At 41.5% G+C, this 23969-nt stretch overlaps 1 long non-coding RNA gene across 4 annotated transcripts in view; it reads left to right on the forward strand.

Annotated features, from left to right (window-relative positions):
* The window catches only part of LOC119625286 (uncharacterized), a 108130-nt gene that overhangs the window by 25639 nt on the left and 58522 nt on the right, over positions 1–23969 (forward strand). For all 4 annotated transcript variants that reach the window (XR_012094324.1, XR_012094325.1, XR_005241417.2 and 1 more), the window contains exon 2: positions 14216–14316. This is a non-coding gene — a long non-coding RNA (uncharacterized lncRNA). The remainder of the gene's footprint in view (positions 1–14215; positions 14317–23969) is intronic.

A 23969-nucleotide genomic window follows, 5' to 3' on the forward strand; every position in this document is an offset into this window, starting at 1 on the left:
CTCTTCCTCTTCACTCTGTTTTATTTTATTTGCAGTGATTACATGATCTATTACATCTTTCTTATTAATTTATTCTTGGTATGCTCACCTCCAACTACAATACCAGCTCCATGAAGACAGGAATTTTGTTTTGTTCACTAATATGTCTTCAGGGCCTAGAACTGTTGCTGGCATAGAGTAGACTCTTAATATACACTTGTTGAATGAATAAATGTGGGGACAACAGTGGTACTTGGAGGTGAGAAATTAAGATTACCCCAAAGGGATATTCTGTGTGGATAAAAGTCACAAATTATTATATGGAAAGTTAAGTGGTAAGCCAGCAAAGTTTGTACTCTAAGCCACAGATTTCTAAAGATGGCTTAGAATACATTCCAGAGTGTACATGAGTCAATCAATTAAGGGTTGAAAGAAAACATTAGAGCCTCTATTTACATATTATAAATATTTAACATATTTCTTTTGTCTTATTTAAATATGAAAATAGCATGGCCCTGTGGATGAATTTCCTTTATTGCAAAGTCATAATAATTCAGCGATGATGACAAAGATGATGGTGATAATGAAAACATAAAACTTGAAAGTAGAAAGTCTCCTTAGAAGATATTTTACTTAAAACGTAAGAAACACATTAATCTTTACTAACACGTAATATGAGAATCAACTGTGAAACTCAACTTTGGTCAACCCAAATGTTGGCTGCTGTTAGTAAAGATGAAATTTCAAAAATGAAACATATTTTATCTCTCCTTCAAATTAAAGGTGATATTTTGCCAGTAAGTAATGGCTGCTTAAAAACAACAGCAAAGCAAAACAGAACAAAGCTTGCACAATGGAAGCTATGAAGACAGCATTTTGAAAACCAATGTTTGGAAATGTTTGTCAAAGAAATCCAACAAATATCCCAGCCATATTCTCTCTTTCAATCCCTTAGCTCAATGTAAAGGATGCTATTTAGTGCCCTCTGGTTCTACATTCATTCTTACTAGCAGATTGGTGATTAAAGGGAACATATTAATTAAGTCTAAGGTTCGTTTTTTAAAAGTTTGGTTTGTGGACCACCTGCATCGGAATCTCCTGGGTGTGCTCATCAGAAATGTAAGCTATTATTATTATTATCACAGTTGTAATACTTGCTCATTGGGTCTTCCCAGGAGATTATAAGTTTTGCAAGGTCAAGGACTATTATATTTTTTATGACCACATTCCCAACCCTTAGTATAACACTTGACAAAGTGAAGACAAACAATAAATATTTGTGGAGTGAATGAAAGTCAAGGATAAAGGGTCCAAGTAGCATCAGTTCCAGACAGACAGACAAGGCATTGTCAATGAATTTCATAAATAATGGTCTTATACATTCTTTGTGGTATTTTCAGTGGTAAGGCAAGAGACATCCAAGTAAAGATTCCAAGACAGGAATGATAAATTAAGAATACCACATTGAATTGTACACAGGTTAGAGATATGACTTAACACTTACTATCAGTCAGTATTCAATGCAAAAGAAAGAAATTACTCTCAGTAAAACAGAAGATTAAGTGCTTACAAAATCACTTTAAGGGGCAAAGGAACTAGCCTCCAAATTCTCACCACTGTAGCTGTGATGCAAGGTCAGGAAGTTAATATAGCTATCACCACTGCTGCTAATTTCAAAGCCGCTTCCATCCACAAAGCCAGTAACCTGCGTGGAAAGTGGAATCCAGCCACTGCTAAAATTCATTTCTGTTAGAGCCTAATTGTCCATCTATACTCTATTGAACAATCACAGCCTGCATCCTTCTGCCTTTCAAATCCCATGAAAGTTCATCAATTGACTGAATCTAATCTGTATTCAGGACTCTAGCTGCAAGGGAATCAGGGTAACGTCATGTTTTTAGCTTTACAACTTTTCTAAATTGAAGGTTGATGAACTGAAGATTGAGAGAGCCAATCCAAGTAACCAGTCAACTTGGTTAAAAAAATTGACTGCATATCAGAAATATTACTAACAAGAAAGACATATTATCTATTCCCATTTACTGAATAGATTCACAGTTTATAAACAGATAGCTCTTTAAATATAAACTTGGATTTAAAATTAATACAAAAACCTAATTATAAACACATTTATTTATTTTTGTGCACTTTATATAAAGAGTACAAATCAATATGCTGCACAAACAAGTAGTCAATCTTATTAGATGCTTTTTAATATTATTGTACCTGTTGAGTCTTGTTTGCTTTGTCTATAATAAACAACACTGTTGAAAATAGCTTCAGGTTGCTTTTCATGGTCACCCATGCTTTGTTCTCTTTCAATAGCTAAGATGAAAGTAGGATTTTACATCAACAAAGAATAAAGACATGGATAAAGAGAAAGATAAGTGAGCCTAACTACAAATGCCAGATCTTGGAATAAATGTAAATATGAAAACATGTTGGGAAGTGTATATGGTCAAGAAAGCATCAACTTATTTCCGAAGTCATATTAAGCCAAAAAACAAAAACAAAAAAAAATCAACCTCCTCCCACCAAAGAAAAAAACCTCAACTTTTTAAAAAAGAACACATTAAAATATTCTTGTCAAACATGCTTTCAGCATTGACTCTATTATTACTTTTGAGCCAAGTCAGGTCACCAACACTGGCCCAGGTGAAAGAGTATCAGTCCCAACTGAGGTTTATTTCACTGTGTTTTGTTCATGAGTCAGCAAACAAATCTTGCGAAAGGGATGCCTATTATACTGAAAGCACAGAGGTGTGAGTTGATGGGGCTCTTAAATCTTGCTTTGTTCCTCATAGAGACATCCCAAAATTCAGTAGTCTGAACAACCCAGGGAGACTGAAGGAGTGAGTCACATAGAACTGAGTTCACTGCTTTGCATTCTATCTGAGGCCAAATGATGTCAAGTTGGGGAGAAGATATGTCAGCACTCAAAGGTCTGGTTTATTGTCATACATGTTAGTCTGTTTTCACGCTGCTGACAAAGACATACCTAAGACTGGGCAATTTAGAAAAGAAAGGAGTTTAATGGACTCACAGTTGCACGTGGCTGGGGAGGCCTCACAATCATGGCAGATGGTGAAAGGCACATCTCACATGGCGGCAGACAAGAGAAAAGTACTTGTGCAGGGAAACTCCCCCTTATAAAACCATCAGATCTCATGAGACTTATTCATTACCATGAGAATAGCACAGGAAAGACCCACCCCCATGATTCAGTTACCTCCCACTGGGTCCCTCCCACAACATGTGGGAATTGTGGGAGCCTCAATTCAAGATGAGAATTTAGGTAGGGACACAGCCAAACCATATCACCATATATATTCATAATTAAAAAAAATTATATGGTATCTATTATGCATTTTACAAATGTGGTTTGTAAAACAACATCCAATGAAAAAACTGAGGCACCTGGCAGTGAAATAACCGGCCCAAGATCTCACAACTAAAAAGTGGCAGAGCAGGATTCACACCAAGCCAGTCTGTCTCCAGAGTCCATTATGCTGCTTCCATAAAAGGATGTCTTGTAATGCCTGTCTTTATACTTCCGAGTTTAATTTCTTGCTGTACCTTCAGGACTGCTCCAGGTTTGGGTGCAGTAGACCTGAATTTGGCTTATTATAACACCTGCACCTGGAAACAGTCTTATTTACTCTCCTTACCTCAAGTCAAAGCTGAGAGTTCAAATTACTATCTGGGTAGTGCAGAGCCCATCCAGCTGTTTGCAAGTGAGTCTGACTGACTGCGAATGGACAGGTTTCTATATTCAGGCCCCTACATGTTTACTTTTAAAACATTTGTTTAAAACCTGTGAAGCTCAGGGAATCTGCCAAAGTTGGTTATAAAGATGTCAAACCTAAGCCTCCCAGGCTTACAGAAAGAGAATATGTTGACTCACAGGCTGTAACAGGACAGAAGTTTCAAGTGCGGCTTAATATAAGTTCAGAGCATGTCACCAGGATCTATCTTGCAGCTTGACGTCCTTGTAATAACACAAACCAGTTTCAAGGATTAAATCCCATTACCCATGATTGACCTGCCTGGAGTCATATGACCAGCTTGAATCAAGCATCATAGTGGGGTCTGGGGAGCATCCTGTCTGCCAAAAGGAGTAACAGGGGCCTCAGGCTCTAAGAACTTGATAAGTACGTCCCCTCCTCCACCCCACATTTCCTAGCTTAATATGGCAACCAGGAATTAAGAGAATTTCCACTCTGCAGCAAAGAAAGGATGTATGTTTTTCTAAAAAGAAAAAGACACACACTATCTGTCATGTTTACACATGAGAAATAAGCCATGTCCCGAGGAATAGGAGGCTTATCAAGTCAATATGTGCACTGAGTCTTCAGGTGATTCTCTCAAAATGCTTCAGTTTCAACTATCAGATACACAGAAAAATATATTTCATTACCAAAATAAACAAGCTTACCAATTTTACCATCCTCTTTACAATCATTTTTTAAAGAAATGACACCTAGGCCAGGAGCGGTGGCTCATGCCTATAATTCCAGCACTTTGGGAAGCTGAGGCGGGTGGATCACCTGAGGCCAGGAGTTCAAGACCAGCCTGGCCAACATGGTGAAACCCTGTCTCTAATTTTAAAAAATACGAAATTAGTTGAGTGTGGTGGCACACACCTGTAATCCCAGTTACTCGGGAGTCTGAGGCAGGAGAATCACTTAAGCCTGGGAGCTTGAGCTTGCAGTGAACCGAGATTGCCCCAACACTCTCCAGCCTGAGTGACAAGATCAAAACTGTCAAAAAAAGAAAAAGAAAAGAAAAGAAAAGCCACCTCATGTGAAGATGTAAGGCCCCCATTCCATGCTGATGCATGATACATGATTCCATGTATCAGCAGGTTCTATTTCTAACAGTTTGTGTTTTCAAAGGAGTGGAGAATGTCTCGCTTCTGGCATGAGTACAATAATAAAAACAGACAGAAAGATCGTTAGTGATATGACTCAGCAACATTCCTCTTTTCCTATCTGAGCTCTGGGAAATCTTTGTTTTATGAACAAGGTTAAAGATGAAGTATGACCCCATTCGAGTCACCAGGGTGGGGGCAGGGGTTTAGTGGAAAAAGTCCCCGAGTGACAACAGGAAACCTAGCTTCTGTTCTGACCTTCCTTCCCACCTCCTCCTCTAAGGCCAACTACACAATCTTGGACACACATATGTCTATGGGCCTCAGTTTGCTCTACTGTGCAGTGAGGGTACTGGACTATATCTCTCAGACACCTTCCTCTAAGTCCATCGAAACTGGTCCATGACCAGGATGAAGTCAGCAAATAAAAGGGTTGAAGTTTAGAACTGAATACAGTCCAATCTCTTTATTTTGCAAGCCTGAGTAATCCCTAATAGAAGCACCATGTCAGCAGTCAGAGAATGGAGCAATGAATTCTACTCAGAAGGAAGGTAAGGCTACAGTAATGAGGCACAGGAATAGCTGAAACAAACGCTCAAACTCTTCCAATTGCACAATGATGGTCAGCCCTGAGAAGGTCTATTAATGACCAGAGTACCAGAAGACAGCTTGGTCTCAGATTACCCCACCCTACCAGATTGTTAGTTCCTTGAAAAATGTCACTAAGTTTTGTTCACAGTTGAATATTCAGGACCTACCACAGTGCCCAGAACATAGAAAATGTTCCTTTAATGCATGGTAATTGAAAGAATAGATAATAATTGCCAATATTTGGTACTTACCGAGTGTGAGAAACTATTCTAAAGGTTTTATATTTGTTAACTCAGACAGACCTTGCAAAATGCATATGAGGCAGATACAGCGATGATCCTGTTTGTGAGATCAGGAGGCTTACACATATAGTACGTGATGGGAACAGGCAACCTTGTTCAAGAATTCATGCTCCTCACCACTACAACATTCTACCTCTTAAATGAATGAATGAATGATGGAATACATGAATGAATAAATCAGATGAGCGAACTGGAAGACCATTCACCATGATACTGACACTTGAGTTCATTTGGTAATGGTTATATGGACAGTTCTAGGCGTGGAAAAGCATGGGGGCCAATGAGGGTCTTCATTGAGAAATCAAAGTTTCTAAACAGCTCTGGTGTTAATTTGCTTAATCTCTATGGGGCTCATTTCCCTTTATCAGATTCCCCCGCATATCCCTACATACTAGTCCCTCTAATAACATCCCTTTCACCTTTAATATTCCACATATTCTACATTTTAATATGTGCTGGAAATACTGTGTCTCTGCTGGGGGAATGAGGACAGGGGTTCCAAACTCAGAGGGCTCTGAGTTCTCACAGTTAAAGGAGTTTTGAGAACCATGGTCTAGTGGTAATGGCCTTTCCTGCCTAAGGGCATTCAAACTGAAAAGATTTACATTTCATCAGTAGCCAAACAAAATAGTTCAGAGGGCTGCCTTGGGGCCAGCAGTTTTCAGCTCCAGTGCTATGGTTGGATGCTTGGTCTAAGAATTCCACTGAGGAGGCCCAAGTGATCTCAGAAGAAATTCCTAAATAAAAATGGGAACAGGACTACTGAAGATAAACCAAGTGGAGTGGTCCAAATCATCTGCAGTACAAAACAAGGGCTCTCAGAGTTGACCTTGGTTATTCAATTTCACTCCAGCTTTTCCAACAAGTTATACCCTAAAAACCTTGTATCAATCTTTATCAATGTTACTTCACCTTTTACACAAGTGATGAATTTAACAAAGATTGTTGGTCTCTTCCTTTCTTTTTTTTGGATACGGAGTCTCACTTTGTCACCCAGGTTGGAGTACAGTGGCGTGATCTCAGCTCACTGCAACCTCCACCTCCCTGGTTCAAGCGATTCTCCTGCCTCAGCCTCCTGAGTAGCTGGGATTACAGGCACCTGTCACCACACCTGGCTACTTTTTGTAGTTTTAGTAGAGATGGGGTTTCACCATGTTGGCCAGGCTGGTCTTGAACCCCTGACCTCAGGTGATCTGCCTGCCTCAGCCAACCAAAGTGCTGGAATTACAGGCGTGAGCCACTGTGCCTGGCCTGGTCTTTTTCTTAGTTTTAAGAAATGCAAAGGATTTGAATTTAAAAGTAAACTTTCCTATTTTCATCATTTTGCAATGTTAAATATTAATAGAGTCAGAGCTTCTCCTTGACAAGGATAACATCTGTCATTTCCTTGGGTCCTGTTTTCCTTTGTAAGAGCTCCACAAGCAACCTCCAAAGGAAAATTTCCTGAATGTAAAACAATGGGAGCTTACCACAGGGAGACATAACACTTGCTGCATTGAAATCGAACAGCCCTGCATGTGTCCAAAGGAAATGGATAATGACCAATAAAGAAGGGCAAGCACAATAATAACAGAAAAGAAGTTCACTGAAACTTGTAGTTCTATGAAAACAGGCTTACCAAACATCTGCAGTTGAAAAGTTAAAAATGCTCTGAACTAATATTAAGCCCCACGTGAAACTTCTGTCCTGTTACGGCCTGTGAGTCAACACATTCTCTTTCTGTAAGCCTGTGAGGCTTGGGTTATCTGCATGTTTTAAAATATATATACACACATATATATATATATATATATATGTATATATATATTTTAAAGTTGCCTCCAGTCAGTTCAATTTGGGGAATTTTTTTTCCATTTTTATATCCCAAGTCATCTAAAGACATGTAACTTAGAACACTTGCATTTATTTATTTACTTATATAATTTTTTGGTATATATTTAAGGTATACAACATGATGTTTTTATACAAATAGAATGCTTTATTTATTTATTTATTTATTTATTTATTTATTTATTTATTTTTGAGATGGAGTCTCGCTCTGTTGCCCAGGCTGGCGTGCAATGCCGCCATCTTGGCTCTGCAACCTCTGCCTCCCAAATTCAAGCAATTCTCCCGCCTCAGCCTCCAGAGTAGCTGGGATTACAGGCACCCACCCTCATGCCCAGCTACTTTTTTGTATTTTTGTAGAGATGGGGTTTCACCATGTTGGCCAGGCTATTCTTGAACTCCTGACCTCAGGTGATCCTCCCACCTCGGCCTCCTAAAGTGTTGGGATTAGAGGCATGAACCACGGTACTTGCTTTTAATCTGTTCAGTAAAACATCAATTTACTAAGCTGCAACTAATTAGAAGTTTTCGTTAAGCAAGTTTTGTTTTGCTTCAAATGATTACTTTGAGACAAGGCTCTGAATTGTCAGAGACATTTAATTTGAATCATTTACACTATATTAAAACTCGAGCAGAAAAGTGGGTTCATACACTTTTATCCACATGTACTTAGAAAAATTTTAGTGATAAATTAAAGGAAATAGAACACTAAATGCCCTGAGCATTCTAGTTAAGAGGTTTTAAAATAAAAGGCTATATTTTATTTTTGAAGGTTTTTTGTTTTTGTTTTTGTTTTTGTTTTGTTTTGTTTTTTAGAGACAGAGTCTCACTCTGTTGCCCAGACTGGAGTGCAATGATGTGTTCACAGGTCACTGTGGTTTTGGATTCCTGGGCTCAAGCAATCCTACTGTCTCAATCTCATTTTTTTTTTTTAATTAAAAAATGTTTCCATTGATGCATCATTGGTGTACCTAGTTCTGGGATATATGTGATAATTTAATATATGGGTTGTAAAGATCAAATCAGTAGACCAGACATACTGGCTTACGCATGTAACCCCAACACTTTGGGAGGCCAAGGAGGGAGGATTGCTTGCGGCCAGGACTTTGAGATCATATTGGGCAACATAGCGAGAACTTGTTGCTATGAAAAAATTTTTTTAAAAAATTATCTGGATAGGATGGCATGCACCTGTAGTCCCAGCTACTCAGGAGGCTGAGACAGGAAGATCACATGAGCCCAGGACTTCAAGGCTGCAGTGAGCTGATTGCACTATTGTGCTTCAGCTTGGGCAACAGAGCAAGCCCCCATCTCTAAAAATAAACAATAAGAAAAACTAAATAAAAAGATCAAATTGGTGTAGTTGGGTTATCCATCACCTTAAATATTTCAACACTTAATTTTGGAACCAGGGAATGTCACCTCTTTCAGGGCCCCATGGATGAGATTTTGACTGTAACACATTTCCTTCCGGAAAAACTTCTCACATCAAAAAAAAGAAAAATAAGGTCAATCCTGTTGGACAGAGGCTGTTTTACTCCTAACAATGCTTTCTGAATCGGCTTTATAATAAAAAATACAATTGGTGGCAGGCAGAAGATAGAGAGCAGAAAAGAAGGGGGAAAGGCCAATTTGCTGAGAGGGTAAGGAGCGGATAAAATAAGTTCCTTCAAAATAAACAGGGAGCTGGAGGCCGGAAGGAGCCCCGCTCAGCATGTCATCTGCATCCACTGGGCAACACGTTGAGGTAGACTCAACTGAACCTTGAACACCCCCCAGGGAGATTTGTGCTCTGTCTGGCACTCTGGTAGTGTATTTCCATGTCTGTATAGATTCCTTGTCTGGGTTTCTTTTATCCGATTGCAGCTTCTGTCAAAAAATCAGAGTGGAGAAATGAGCTGCTTGCAGTCAGACAGTTAGGGAATGACCTTGGGCAACTCGTTTCATCTCAAGTTTCATTTCCACACCAGGATATGAGAATCACATGGAAAAAAAAAAAAATAGTGCAGAGCACATGCCAGGTGCGCCTCATATAAGTTCATTTCTTTTCCAAAGCTCTAAGTAGGAAATATCTGGTATTGGGAGGCAACATGGGTTCTTCTGTGAACCCAGAAAATCTGAGACAGGTCTCAGTTAATTTAGAAAGCTTATTTTTCCAAGGTTGAGAACACACTGGTGACACAGCCCCAGGAAGTCCTGACATGTGCTCAAGGTGGTCAGGACACAGCTTGGTTTTATATAATTTAGGGAGACATGAGACATCAATCAATATATGTAAGAACTACATTGACTTGGTCTGGAACAGCGAGACAACTTGCAGCAAAGGCAGGAAGACTCAAGCAAGGAGGGAGCTTCCAGGTCACAGATGAGTGAGACACAAACCGTTGCATTCTTTTGAGTTTCCAATTAGCCTTTTCAAAAGAGGCAATCAGATATGCATCCATCTCAGTGAGCAGAGGGATAACTTTGAATAGAATGGGAGGCAAATTGGCCCTTTACAGTTTCCAGCTTGAGTTTTCCTCAGTGATTTTTAGGGGCCCAAGACATTTCCCTTTCACATTTCCCTTCTACTTTCTATAGAAGGAAGTTGACTTAGGTTGGGATCTCTGGGACCAGACTTTGGAATGGAGAAATGCATGCAGAAGCTTCAGTGAGACGTACGGAAATGAAGAAGGCAGGAATGGGCAGACAGAGAAGTTGGCTGGAAACCTGATGGCCCCTGCAGCCTCTGTCTTTCCTGTGGTAAGCTCTGGAGCTAAGAGCACCTCTCAGAGTTTTCGCAAAGGAAGACAATGGGGACAGGACTTGCATTCCCACCCCATCCAGTCATTGGCCATAGACCATCTGGGCAGAAAAGGGATGGCTTTGGATGAGGCAGTTGTCCGTGACTGAGAGCAGTGTCCACAGAGGAGCGCAGCTATGAGCTGTAAGCAGTCGCTATTCCCAGCAGTCAGGGAATGGTTATATTCACCCTGAAGTAGGGACCTGGGTGGAGCACCTCGATATTCACTACAGTCCACCCCTTGGGCCACCCAGACTTATCTGTGTCATATCATAAATTTGATCCATCTGGGAACAGTTTCTTCAGGATTCTAGTTGGTCTTGGTTTGTGGGGAACTTAAGAGTTCATGAGACAAACTCTAGCTCCTGCTGCTGCATTTGACCTTGAGGTCATAACTGAAATTCTCATTTCCTCTCCATCACCCATTTGAGATTCCGCTCACCCTCAGCTGATGCCTCTACCAAGCTGGGTGACTCAGCTAGCGGGCTGATACGGACTCTCATATCTGAGGATTGGAGCAGCACAGCATTCAGTATAGAACTTCTGCTTTGCCCCCACAAAGGGAACAACATTGACTTAACACTTTCCCTCTCTTCCTCGCCACCTCCTGACTTTCTCCTGCCCATCGTGAAGAGTAACTCATATAATTGGAAAGTCTAGGGAGAGGCCGACATTCACTGGACCATCTTAACCATAACCTCTGCCTTGAAAATCACTCAATGCTGGACCATCTCTATGTTTTTAACCCTCTCACCATCCTGGACCTATCTACAGTCCCAGAACTGTAGACGTTACCACTTCTAGTCTGATACACATTGCAGTTAGGCTAAGCCTTGATATGCTGGAGTAAAAACACCAAAATTTCAGCAGCTCAAAAAAAGTGTATTTCTCCCTCTCCAAAGGCTGCTTTGTGTCTGGGAATCTCTCCGACATTGTTGCTCCAGATCCTAGGCTGCTGCATTCTTGCGGCATCTCCACCAGGCACAAGACTCAAAGGTTCACCACAACAGAATAATAGAGTGTTAGAAAGCTGCCAGGTGTCAGGTGGTCAATTAACACAATGCACCAAACTGAAAGTAACAATTAAGCCTTTATTTACTTGCTGTGATGTGACTCTACATGTGACAAAAGGTGCCTGATCCCACAGCCTTGCATTTTGCCCCAGGGAACAACACCAGGCTAGGGTCAGATGACATGCAACCCAGATTGAGGGGAAGCGGAGAGCCTCCCTGAACAAAAGCCTCCTGTCATTTTTGGCTCTTGAGGGCTGGGAGGAGGAGGAGGGAAGGATAGAAGTGGGAAAATACTCAGTCAGAGTAAAGTGTTTTTAATTCCCACCCCTTTTTGGAGGCCTCCAAATGGGAGACTCCTAGACTATAAATGCAAACATGCATAACAGCTCTAACTGGGGGTTGAGGAGTCTTAGCCGTTTCTTATTTTTTTATTTTTTATTTTATTTTTTTATATTTTGAAACAGAGTTTTGCTCTTATTGCCCAGGCTGGGGTGTAATGGCGCAATCTTGGCTCACTGCAACCTCCACCTCCCAGGTTCCAGCGATTCTCCTGCCTCAGTCTCCCAAGGAGCTGGGATTACAGGCATGTGCCACCACATTCATCTAATTTTTTGTATTTAGTAGAGACAGAGTTCCACCATGTTGGTCAGGCTGGTCTTGAACTCCTGACCTCAGGTGATCCACCCACCTCGGCTCCCAAAGTGCTGGGATTACAGGCATGAGGCACTGTGCCTCGCTGGGAGCCTTATTCCTTAAATACAACTTCCTCCAAAGACTGCAATGCACCAGCCATGCACTACGTCCAGTGTGAGGAGGGCAGCCTCACCCACCTTCAGTAAGGCCTACCAGGTAAAGCTTTTGTAGTTGCCTGTGGTTCAGCCTATCCATCACACTTAGGATTTTGGCTTCAGCCCAGAGGTTACCATTTCAATTCCTGCTACAGCCTATTGGCCAGAGCTAGTCACATGGTTCTGCCTGACTTCAAAGAGGGCTAAGAAATGTGGTCTTCATTGTGTTAAGGAGGAGATGGAAAATGGCAATATTGATGAACACTAGTAATGTCTACCCCAGTGCAGGAACCAGACTTCTTGGGCCTGGCCAGCAATCAGTATTTGCTATTCTAATTTCTCCTTTTGCAACTGAACCAGGAGGTCAGAGTCCTCTGAGTCTAGAACCCTAGATTTAAGACAGGGGAGGTGCTGTGGAATTCTTCAGACAAGGGTTTATTATTTTAACAAACAGAACCTGCATTTTAATCCCCTCTTGGCTCTTTATGTTGGGCCTCATTTGCTTAGAACTCATGAGAGAGTCAGGCGAGCAGCCGCCTCCCCCAAATCAGCAACACCTGGCAACATGTAGCGTTTGCCACCATCGAAGGGGGAAAGGTGTCCACCCTGCCCAAGGGAAGGGTACGCTTTGTGTTTAAGGATTAGCAGATCACAGAAGTAACCACACGGAATTCTGAAAAGAAACTGAAGTTGCATAATAGCAAACTGTCATCCTTGCAGCTCACCCTGACCCCATTTTGCCTCCCTGCACAGGAAGAGCAGAAGTGTTGACACTGAACTCATCCAGCAACCTCGAGACATATAATCTCTTTGACAAATTCGTGAAAGATGCTCTGGAGAAATAACCCAGCTTCCAATGTAATTAGACATAAAGGAGGAAATCAGGAGACATTGATGTGGAGGGGATTGAGTTGATTGCAAAGCCCCTTTGCTGAGAGAGATACCTACATAAATCAACTGAATGGCAATGATTTTGCCCTTGTTACACTATACTGGGGACAAAAGCATCATTTGAGTTCTTATTGAGCCATATTTTCTTTCTTCATCCTTTTCTATGTTTATCTTTTGCTTTGAATTCTTTGTTTTTTTCCTTTTGACAGCAGGATACAGCCATATTTCCTTTGCAGAAAAACTTGCTTTTTATGATTCAAAATATTAGGGTAGCAACTATATTTTTTTTAAATCTATATGTAGACAAATTCCTTGAGGCACTATTACTAACATCAACCAATTTTGTCTCTGGATGGTGAGATTTCAAGTGATTTTTTTTGCCAATTGTACTAGGTTCCTTCAAGAGTGATTTATACTTTATTCTGTTGGGGACCCAGGGATTCTCTTATATTAAATCCAGTTTTTATGTTAATTTCTTAACTTAGAACCCTGAATTAAGTTGGTGGTCATATCAGAGCATGCAGCAGCCTGGAACACAATTAGTTTCAATTTGTCACAGGATACTGTTTCTTCCCCAGGTAGACAGTTCATTTTCTTGTCACTTCTCCAATCTGGTGGGCAAAGATTTTCTCTCCTCTTTTCACAGATGGACTGTATCACAGCTCCACCTTGGAGCCTTTTTCTCTGCTCCCCAGTGGGCATTAAATCCCCAGTCCCTACAGTCTACATCCAGAGAGGGTCCCTGGAAAATCAGCTTCTCCTAATGCTTCCCCTTTGGCTTTGCATTTCTTCTTAATCTCTGAAAAGTCATTTCTTTCAAACTCAAATAAGTATTTATTGTAATTGAACCAGTATTTCAATTACTTGTAGTGAGAAGAGTTTCTACACCCATTCAGTCCTCCTTCTTACTGAAATTGCAACTATAGGTAATGTTTATGTTGTGGATTGAATACTTACATTCCTCAAAATTCATATGTTAAAGCTGTAATCTTCAATTTGACTACATTTGAAGATAAGGCCTTTAGAAAGTAATTAAAGTTTAATGTAGTAATTACAGTGGGGGGCCCAATTCTGGCGGGATTAGTGTCCTCATAAGAAGAGAGACCAAAAAAAGCTCACTCTCTCTCTCTCTCTCTCTCTCTCTCTCTCTCTCTCTCCCCACACCCACACAGGGAGGCAAGGTCATGTGAGGACATAGTGAGAGATGGCCATCTGGAAGCCAGAAACTAAATCGTTTCATATGCTGAACTTGAACTTCCCAGTCTCCAGAACCGTGAGAAAATAAATTGGTTATTTAAGACACCCAGTGTTTTGTTATGGCTGCCTAAGTAGACTAAGACCAATTATTTTGACCTGTTTTTCTACCTTCTCAAATTTTCTTCAATGAGAATGTGTTGCTTCGGTGAAGGTTCTAAGTTCTGTTCAGTAAATATTTCTGGCTCTCTGCCTTCTGAGCACACTTGGAGTTGCACTCGCCTATCTTGAAGTTAGGGCATGGCCAGGAGACCATCTGGCCAATGAAAAGAGCCAGGTTATAATTCATCTCATTCCCTTCCTCCAGTGGGGCAATCCTGAAAACACATGATGTTGACACAAAGTTTCCATCATCCAGGGTCTTTGAGTGACTACCCATTAGCACAGACTTCCTGCCTGACAGACATTGATTGAAAAATAGATATATGATTGCTGCAGTTATTTGTTACTACAGCATGGCCTGGCCTACCCTGACTAACATACCTTCTAAATCACAAAGAAATAAATGTGTAAACCTTTTACAATTTAAATAACATCTGCTTTTAGATAGAATTAGACTGTACTTAGAACACATTAAGCCATGTTGGTTATCATCTACCTCATGGGGAAAAAGTGCAATAAAATATACTCTCAGCCCAAACGTGCATTATACTACTTTGTCTTTCATTGTTGATAATATTCTTTTGAACTCAAGTATCTCTATCTCTATCCAGGCTCTTCCTAAGTGATCATACACTTAAGAAGGATAAGTCATTAAGAAATTTTTAATCAAGAGTAGCTTAACATGAATACTGCATGAGCTCCATTATTACTAGATTACTGAATTGCTGAAGGACAAAGACACAGGAAAAGCCATTGAGTAAGCTGCCATAGTAGAGGGTTTGGGACAATTAAGTAATGAATCTTCTAGGAATAAAAAATGAAAGGTGATTTAAAAAGAAGGTCAAAATGTCTTCACAACATTAATCAAGGAAGGCTCCAAGACTGTTCAAAAAGAATGTAGTGAATGTTTTTTTCTATGGGAAATTACTTGTCCTATTTATGCATCTTACAAATCAGAAAATTCTAGAGGAAGAAATAAAGTGTAAGATGTGCCACTTAGAAGGAGGCAGCCAAGCAGCAGTGGGAAGATGCAAATACTTGCTGTATGTCATAAGGAACAATTACAGGCCCCTCATAAGAAATGCAACACAACTTCCCTCTGAACTCAGTAGTCCTCATTTTACATAAAGTATGAATAAAACATTGGGCTCTATTTCCAGAACAACCTGTTATAAAAATGGCATCAGTGAAAGAAATGGGGAAGGCAGGAGCAGTCAGGCAGTTATGCTATGAATGTCATAGCACAAATTTTTCCACTAAAAGTAAATGCCCCACATAAAAATGCTCCGCTTCACAGTAGCTACTCTGTGTTGTAGCGTCTGTGAATCAAGCTTGGGCTATAAATGCATAAGAGTGGACAACAGTGTGCCTTGCTAATTGCCACCTTCTCCAGTTGGCATGGAGCCTGGTAGAAAAAAAAAATACTATTTGCAGCTCCCTATTAAAAGCAAATCTCCTTGCAAATGTTCTCTGGAATATACCATTTTTCTTCTTTATTTCCAAAACATACGGAAGGTGACAAGATACTCTTGCCTCACCCACTTCTGCTGACAGGATTCTATATTAATTCCTTGGTAGGGATACTCAAAGTTACAGAAATAGAGAGCACATGGAGCCTCAGAAATGACAATATTAGGAAAATCCTGAAGCATCTGAATAAGTTTAGGTCAGCCCCTTTCTTCAAGCTTTTCATCTTTCTCACTTAACTGCTTCTAAGACAGAGTTTTGTTGACTTCTTTGTGACTTCCAGACCCAAAGTCCTCTGCTTTCCTGCTGGGTCCAGCCCGCTCCTGTCATCAAGCTTGGTCTATTTCCTTCCCTCTCCAATTTAGACCACAGGATCCACCACCGCGAGCAAGATGCAGCCAATACCCTCAAGTAGAATTGACACATTTGATGAGGACATTGGAAAGATAGTGGCACAAAGGGCACCAAGGACATTGATACATCAACTCAAAAAGGCATAAACAGTAAGGAAACGAGATTTTCTCATGTAACAAAAAGGGCACTGGTTCAGTCAATGATATTATTAAGGGCAGAGTTCCCTTTCATTCCTGAATCCTTCTATGTTACCTTGTTTTTAGGCTAGTTCACCAAGCATCACTTGCAGATAGGACAGCCTCCCAAGGTAGAAAATAAACCATCTCTCTCTCTTTTTTTTTTTTTTTTTTTTTTTAGACAAGAGTTTCCCTCTGTCACCCAGGCTGGAGTGCAGTGGCACGATCTCGCCTCACTGCAACCTCCAACTCCCAGGTTCAAGCGATTCTCCTGCCTCGGACTCCTGAGTAACTGGGATTACAGGCATGTGCCACCATGCCCAGCTAACTTTTTTTTGTATTTTTAGTAAAGATGAGGTTTCACCATGCTGACCAGTCTGGTCTTGAACTCCTGACCTCAAGTGATCCGACTGCCTTGGCCTCCCAAAGTGCTGGGATTACAGGCGTGAGCCACCACACTTGGCCAAACCATATCTTTCTTAAATATTTTTTAGAAGCAAGAAAATATTTCCCTCTTTGTGGAAACCCCCTCATTGCCTGGAATTATATCACATGCTCATGCTCTTGCCCAAATTAGTCACTGGTAAAAGAAACATCGTGATTGGTTTAGACTGATAAGCATCAGGGCCATCCTCCCCTGAAGCAGATGTCTCATCTGAGAAGAGTAGTTACTAAACAAAAACCGGGTTCCATTAGGAGGAAGGAAGGGACAAGAGTGGTGTGTGGTGTAAGCAATCAGTCATGCAATTCTAGATCAGTCCAACCATCTGCCTTTCCTCCAGCCTGGCCATCGACCTCTGCTGGCGAAATCTTGGAGCGTGCATAACAGGTGCTCACTAATGACAGTTTGACACACAGGACTTTATCACTTCCTGACAGTGTATCTAGTCCTGTCTCCTTCTCCATTCCCCAAAGGGAGTGTTTTAAACTTCTGTGTTGCTTCATCCCCTTTCACTCGCATCTCCCCCCATCTACTCCCTGAAAATTGTCTCACCTCCCACCTCACAAGGAAAATGGGTGATATCAGACAAGAGCTCCATTGATTTTCTAAACAGCCCTACAAATGTACCCACTGGAACCCAGCCTGCTCCTTCTTTCCTGGAAACAATGGAAAAGCTGTTTCTCATCCTAAATCCACAGTAAATCCTTTTACCTCTACTATGGACCCTATTCTTTCTCCCTTTTCTGGCACCCTTCTGTCAGTAGGCGCCCTCTCTACTCTGTTTTCAATCTCTCGTTCACTGCCTGCTTAATTCTAACAGCATGGGATTCCATCAGCATGCTCAACTGCAGCCAATTTTTTAAAAGAATAAATCCCTCCTTTGTTCCATATCCCTACCAACTCCCACTCTAACTCTGTTCTCCCCTTCACAGGCAAAAACTTCTTGAAAGAGTAATCTCCACTTCCTGTCTCTTCTTCCTTGCTTCCACTCACACCCTAGATCATTTTGCAATCTGGAATCTATGCCCATCTTTTCACAAAAGCACCCTCACAGTGCTCCTAATGACCCCCTCACCCTTAACCCAAGCTCATTCTGTGACTGTTTCTTACAGACCTCTGCTGGTCTCAATATCTGTGGCCCCAGCAAAATCCATATGCTGAAACTTTAATCCTCAATGAGACCAGAGGTGTGGCCTTTGGGAAGCAATTAGGTGACCAGGTCTCCAACCTCACCAATGGGGTTAATATGCTTATCGAAGAGGCCTTGGGGAGCTTGTTTGCCCCTTCAGCCATTTGAGGACACAGAGAATGGGCCATCTAGGAGGCACGGGCCCTCACCAGACACCGAATCTGCTGGCCCCTTTATCCTGGACTTCCCAACCTGCAGAACTGAGCAATAAATTCTGTGGCTTATAAATTACTCAGTCTAAGGTATTTTGTTGTAGCAGCTGAATGGACTAAGACAACCTCTCAGAGGCACTGAGCATGTTATTGTTCACCTCTCCTCAGGGAAATGCTACTTTTGTATTTTTCTTTTTCTTTTTTTTTTGATACAGAATTTCACCTTTTTGCCCAGGCTGGAGTGCAATAGCGTGATCTCAGCTCACTGCAACCTCCACCTCCTATTTTTTTGTATTTTTAGTAGGGACGGGGTATCTCCGTGGTGGTCAGGCTGGTCTCAAACTCCTGACCTCAGATGATGCGCCTGCCTCAGCCTCCCAAAGTGCTGGGATTCCAGGCGTGAGCCACCGTGCCCAGTCCACTTTTGTATTTTACAACACCACACACCTTCACTTCCTTCCTGCTTCTCAGATTCTGTCTTTATCCTCTGCCCATTCTTTTAGTATTGGAAGGTCACAAGCTCTGTGCAGGACCCTCTTTTCATTATTCATACAAACTTCCTGAGAGATAAAGGACACTTTTTCCCACGCCTTCAGTGATTGTCTGGGTGGTAGGGAAGTGAGTGCACTGTGGAATAAAACTATCTGGGTTCAATCCCGGATTTTACCACTAACCACTAGCTATGTACCTTGGGCAAGTGACTTAGTTTCTGTAAGTCTCAATTTCCACATCTGTATGGAGGAATAATAATATCTACCTCATAGGACTGTTGTGAGGAAAGAGATAATAAATATAAAGCAATTAATGCCTGTATGTAGTAAGCCTTCAAATGTTAATTTTTATTGTTAATTTTATTATACTAATGACGTTCAAACCTGTTTGGTCAAAATCCCTTAGAGACTCAGGAGCCTCTATCCAACTGGATATTCAGTAACTCACCTTGATGTCACATGGACCACTCAAACTCAAGAAATCAATAATTAAAAGGATCATTCCCCCTCCTTTTGCCAAGCGTGTTCCTCTCCCTGAGTTCCCTGTCTGTAAGAATGGCAACACCATCCATGTGATTGTCCAAGTTAGAGGCAAAGGATGCATCCCTGTGCCCCGCTTCTCTATGAACAGTTCCAAATCCTCTGAAATCTACCTCCTGACTCCCCCCAGACACGTCCCATCATCACGGCCACCACTCTGGTTCAGACCATTCTCTCTTGCCTGCATGACTGCTGCAGAGTCAGTGACCCTGAATGACTGTTCATTATACCATCTCACTCTGAGCAGTTCTTACCTCTCCTTTCTTCCTTCCCTCTCCATGTCCTCCCCTCTCCTTCCAACTTTTATAGAGTGTTTTCTTTCTCCAGTATATGGTGCTTTTCATGGCCCCCTCATCTGGCCTGCCACTCTTCTGCCTTCACCACACCCTGTCTCATGCCGAGTCTTACTTCAAACCTCCCTTTGCATCTCAGGACCTTAGCTGTGGTTCCTCACTCCCACCTGCTGCACACACACTGCAGAGATGACCTGCCTTGTGCTGTCAAACCGCTCTGTGCTCCTCCCCTTTCTAGGGCTTGGATCTCTTCCTCACTAGAAACATCAGCGAGGACAAAGTCTTTCTTCCCCATGCAATTCCCAGCATCTCTCACCAGCCTGGGCAATTCAGGGTAATTGTTCAATGGGTGAGTGGTTTTCTTTTCACCTTTTCTTTGGTTTTCCTTCTGCCTCCTTTCCATCCCTCCCACCTAACATATTCTGTTTCTTATGTTGGTCCTGCCTGTGTATGTCTCAGAAGTTTCTTTAATCAAATCTTGCATCTGAGGCCAGGTGTGGTGGCTCACCCCTGTAATCCCAGCACTTTGGGAGGCCAAGGTGGGAGGATCACCTGGGGTCAGGAGTCAAGACCAGCCTGGCTAACATGGCGAAACTCCATCTCTACTAAAAATACAAAATTAGCTGGGCGTGGTGGTGCGCACCTGTAATCCCAACTATTCGGGAAGCTGAGGCAGGAGAATCACTTGAACCCGGGAGGCAGAGGTTGCAGTGAGCTGGGATCATGCCACTGCACTCCAGCTTGGGTGACAGATGAGACTCCATCTCAAAAACTAAATAAATAAATAAAAAAGAAAAAAAAATATTGCATCTGTTTGGTCAGGCTTGCACTAGAAACATCAGGGAAGCCTTTTAAAATTGTGTGTGTATGCGTGTGTGTGTCTGTGTGTGTGGGTGTGTGTACAGACGGGGTCTCCCTACGTTGCCCAGGCTGGTCTCAAACTCCAACCTCAAGTGATCCTCCAGCCTCAGCTTGGAAAAGTGCCGGGATTACAGGTATGAGCCACCTTCCTGGCCACCAGGGAAGCTTTTACAAACATGGTTTCCTGGTTTTGTTTATGAATCTACCAAATCAGAACCTACAGGAAGTTAGATTTTTTTTTTTTAACATCCCAGGTGATTTTGATAATCAGCTTGTGCTGAGAACCCCTGCTGTCTGTAATCCCCAAAAATCATGGCTTACAGATAAATGTTTCTGGATGAAGAATTGCTTAATCAGACTGACTAATCCCAGGTGATGTACTAATGAATTACTATGACATCCTTCCCAGGGAATCTAAAACAACATGGTGCCTTATTCTAATTAAAGCCACTGTCTCCAAAAGCCCCTTTAGATCTGAATTTACTGGAGAGGCTTTTAGGCAGATTGGTGGGAGATGTTTCACCTAATAACTTTATCTAAGTAGTTGTGATGTCCTCATTTCTAGGCCAGCCAGTCAGAAATAGAGATACACAAGGTGTGGAGTGTACAACCTAGGGAAACAAGTACTTACATATGTGGGTATAATGCTGTGAGGTGAAAAGGCCAAAAGAGGCATAAAACAGCAGTGAAACATAGAAGAAGTGCTATTTAAGCTAAGCCTTGAAAGGTAGGCACCACTTAGAATGTGGATTTGGCTGGGGTAAAGAGGCAATCAGAAGAGCATGAGCAAAGGTCAGGGCAACAGGAAAGCATGTTCAGGAAACAGAACTCCTAGATCAAACTGGAACAAGGAAAGAGGAAGTGGGGTGGAGTGGAGAATATGAGAGATGAAAAATGAGACAGGATAATTAGATTGGAGTTAGACCAGGGCAGACTTTGAATGCTGAATCCAGGACTTAATTATATAAATGCAATGGAGAAGCGTTAAAGTTTGATGGGGTTTTGTGTTTTTGTTTATTGGTTATAACGTTTTTGTAAATAGAGGGCTTAGTGCAGTTAGATATCCTGTCTCTCAACAAAATATGTTTGAGTGCCAACTAGGTACAGTACTATCTTAGGTGTTAGACATATGGTGGTGAAAAAGAAAAAGTGCTGGTTACATTACAAAATACACCAAACCGGCCAGTCTCGGTGGCTTATGCCTATAATCCCAGCACCTTGCATGGCTGAGGCGACTGGATCACTTGAGGTCAGGAGTTCAAGACATGTGTATATGTATATGTATATGTATATGCATATGTATATGTACATGTCTATATATATACACGTCTATATATATAATAGCTTGCATTTAGAAGTGGTCAGCATGAAAAATTACATGTATATCATATAAATATACATACATACATATAAATATACACACACACACACATAAAATAGCTTGCATTTGGAAGTGGTCAGCACGAAAAATTACTTAACAGTTCATTGCAATGATTCACTTATCAGACAGTCACAGTCTGAGCTAGGGCTGGGAAAACAGATAAGGAAATGAAGTAATGGATTGATGTTTTAAGGATTCACAGGGAGGTTTACAATCAGTCAAAACCAAACTGTTCAATGTTTCCTAAAAAGGGTATATTGGAATTGATTACTATAGAACTTAACCTTCTAAGCCAAAGACTATCATTCCAGGTGGTAACAGACATAGTTACAAGGTCATGATTCAGGTTTCTGAATAAAGGCAAAATGAACACTTCAGCTTTCTCTTTGGAAATTATGGGACATTCTCCTCTTTCAAATCTGAATCTGCATTAATGGATGTGTACTAAGGCACATGAAAATAAAAATGCCTATTATAGCCTTGTTTTCATACTAGGTAGATGACTTCTGCAATTAAGGATGAAAGAATGTCTGTCATTATATCCTCTAATTCTTGGATTTAAAGACATCACATAAAAAAGTGGAAAAAGAGACACTGGAAACTCCAAAAGGTGGAAGGGTGGGAGGGGTGAAGGATGAGAAATTACTTAATGGGTGCAATGTACACAATTCAGACAATGGATACACTAAAAGTCTAGACTTCACTACTATGCAATCTATCCATGTAACAAAACTGCACTTCTACCTCATATATCTATATTTTAAAACACACACACACACACACACATTCCAAATTCTAAAGAATAACTTAAACCAGAAACTTAAGAGCATTTTGAAAATAAAAAGGCTGGGTGCAAAGGTTCATGCCTATAATCCCAGCACTTCGGGAGGCCAACGTGGGAGGACCACTTGAGCTCAGTAGATACAGACCAGCCTGGGCAACATGCAAAAGCCTGTCTCTACAAAAAATTTTTTAAAAATTAGCCAGACAGGGTGACATGCACCTGTAGTCTCAGCTACTTAGCAGGTTGAGGTGCAAGGATCCTTTGCAGTGAGCTATGATCATGCCGCTGCACTCCAGCCTGGGTGACAGAGTGAGACATGAGACTCAAAAAAAAAAAAAAAAAAAAAAAAGGAGAAAAGAAAAAAAGGAGAAAAGAAAAAAAGAAAAGTAATATAAAATGCAACATTTACAAAAATAAATAACGGTATCATGCATACACACCATATGTGAAATATGAATTATTTTTAAAGATCTAACTTTAGGTAGAAATGCTGATTATTTCAAACTGAATCATTCCAACAACTATGATTACAAACCTGATACATGTGTTTCTCAATCTCAATGGAAAATTAGTAGTGAACTTAAATAACTTGGCTTGAGCATACATTTATTTCCACTTTTAAAATGTTTAAGCCAGGAATAATATGGTGGATAAGAGGCAGGACTAGCTTGCATCTCCTGCTCGGACAGACAGAGCAGCATGTGGAGACTCACATCGTGAACTTCTGCTCCGAGAACTACCACAGGAACATACCAGGAAAGCCGAGAGAATCCACAGACCCTTTGAAGGAACTGGATTCCTGCTGCAGGCTCCCTGAGATGCCAAAGAACTGAGTCTCCTCGCTTTCTCAGTGAGGAGGCTGGTAGTCTAGGGCAAGTTCTGAGCCCTGATCACCTGCTACGTGGAAATAAACTTGGTGCTGTTGGCAGGGCACGGTGAGAGTGAGACCAGCCGTTATTACTGCAGGCTGCATGGGAGCAGGGTGAGACCTGTGGCTGCCAACTTTACCCACTTCCCTGGCAACCTGTATGACTCAGCAGAGGCAGCCATAATCTCCCTGGAAACATAACTCCATTGGCCTGGGAAACACATCCCCATCCCCCACAGCAGCTGCAGCAAACCCACCCAAGGAGAGTCTGGGCTCAGACACACCTAACCCTGCCCCCACCGGATGGTCTTTCTCTACCCATCCTGGTAGCTGAAGACAAAAGTCATAACCTCTTTTGAGCTCTATGGCCCTGCTCATGTCCTGAGAAACCTGAATACTTAACCAGGCAACCCTGGGGCAAGTTTGCATCCTTCCTATAGTACTGCAGCTGATGGGTTCTTGAAAGTGCCACCTGCTGGCTGGAGGCCAACCAACACAAAACCAGCGCACTAAACAAAAATACAACCAAGGACCCTCACAGAGTCCACTCTGCTGCTACCTCCCCTGGAACA

This window comes from Chlorocebus sabaeus, chromosome 10 (assembly GCF_047675955.1).
Source record: "Chlorocebus sabaeus isolate Y175 chromosome 10, mChlSab1.0.hap1, whole genome shotgun sequence".
Lineage (NCBI taxonomy): Eukaryota > Metazoa > Chordata > Mammalia > Primates > Cercopithecidae > Chlorocebus > Chlorocebus sabaeus.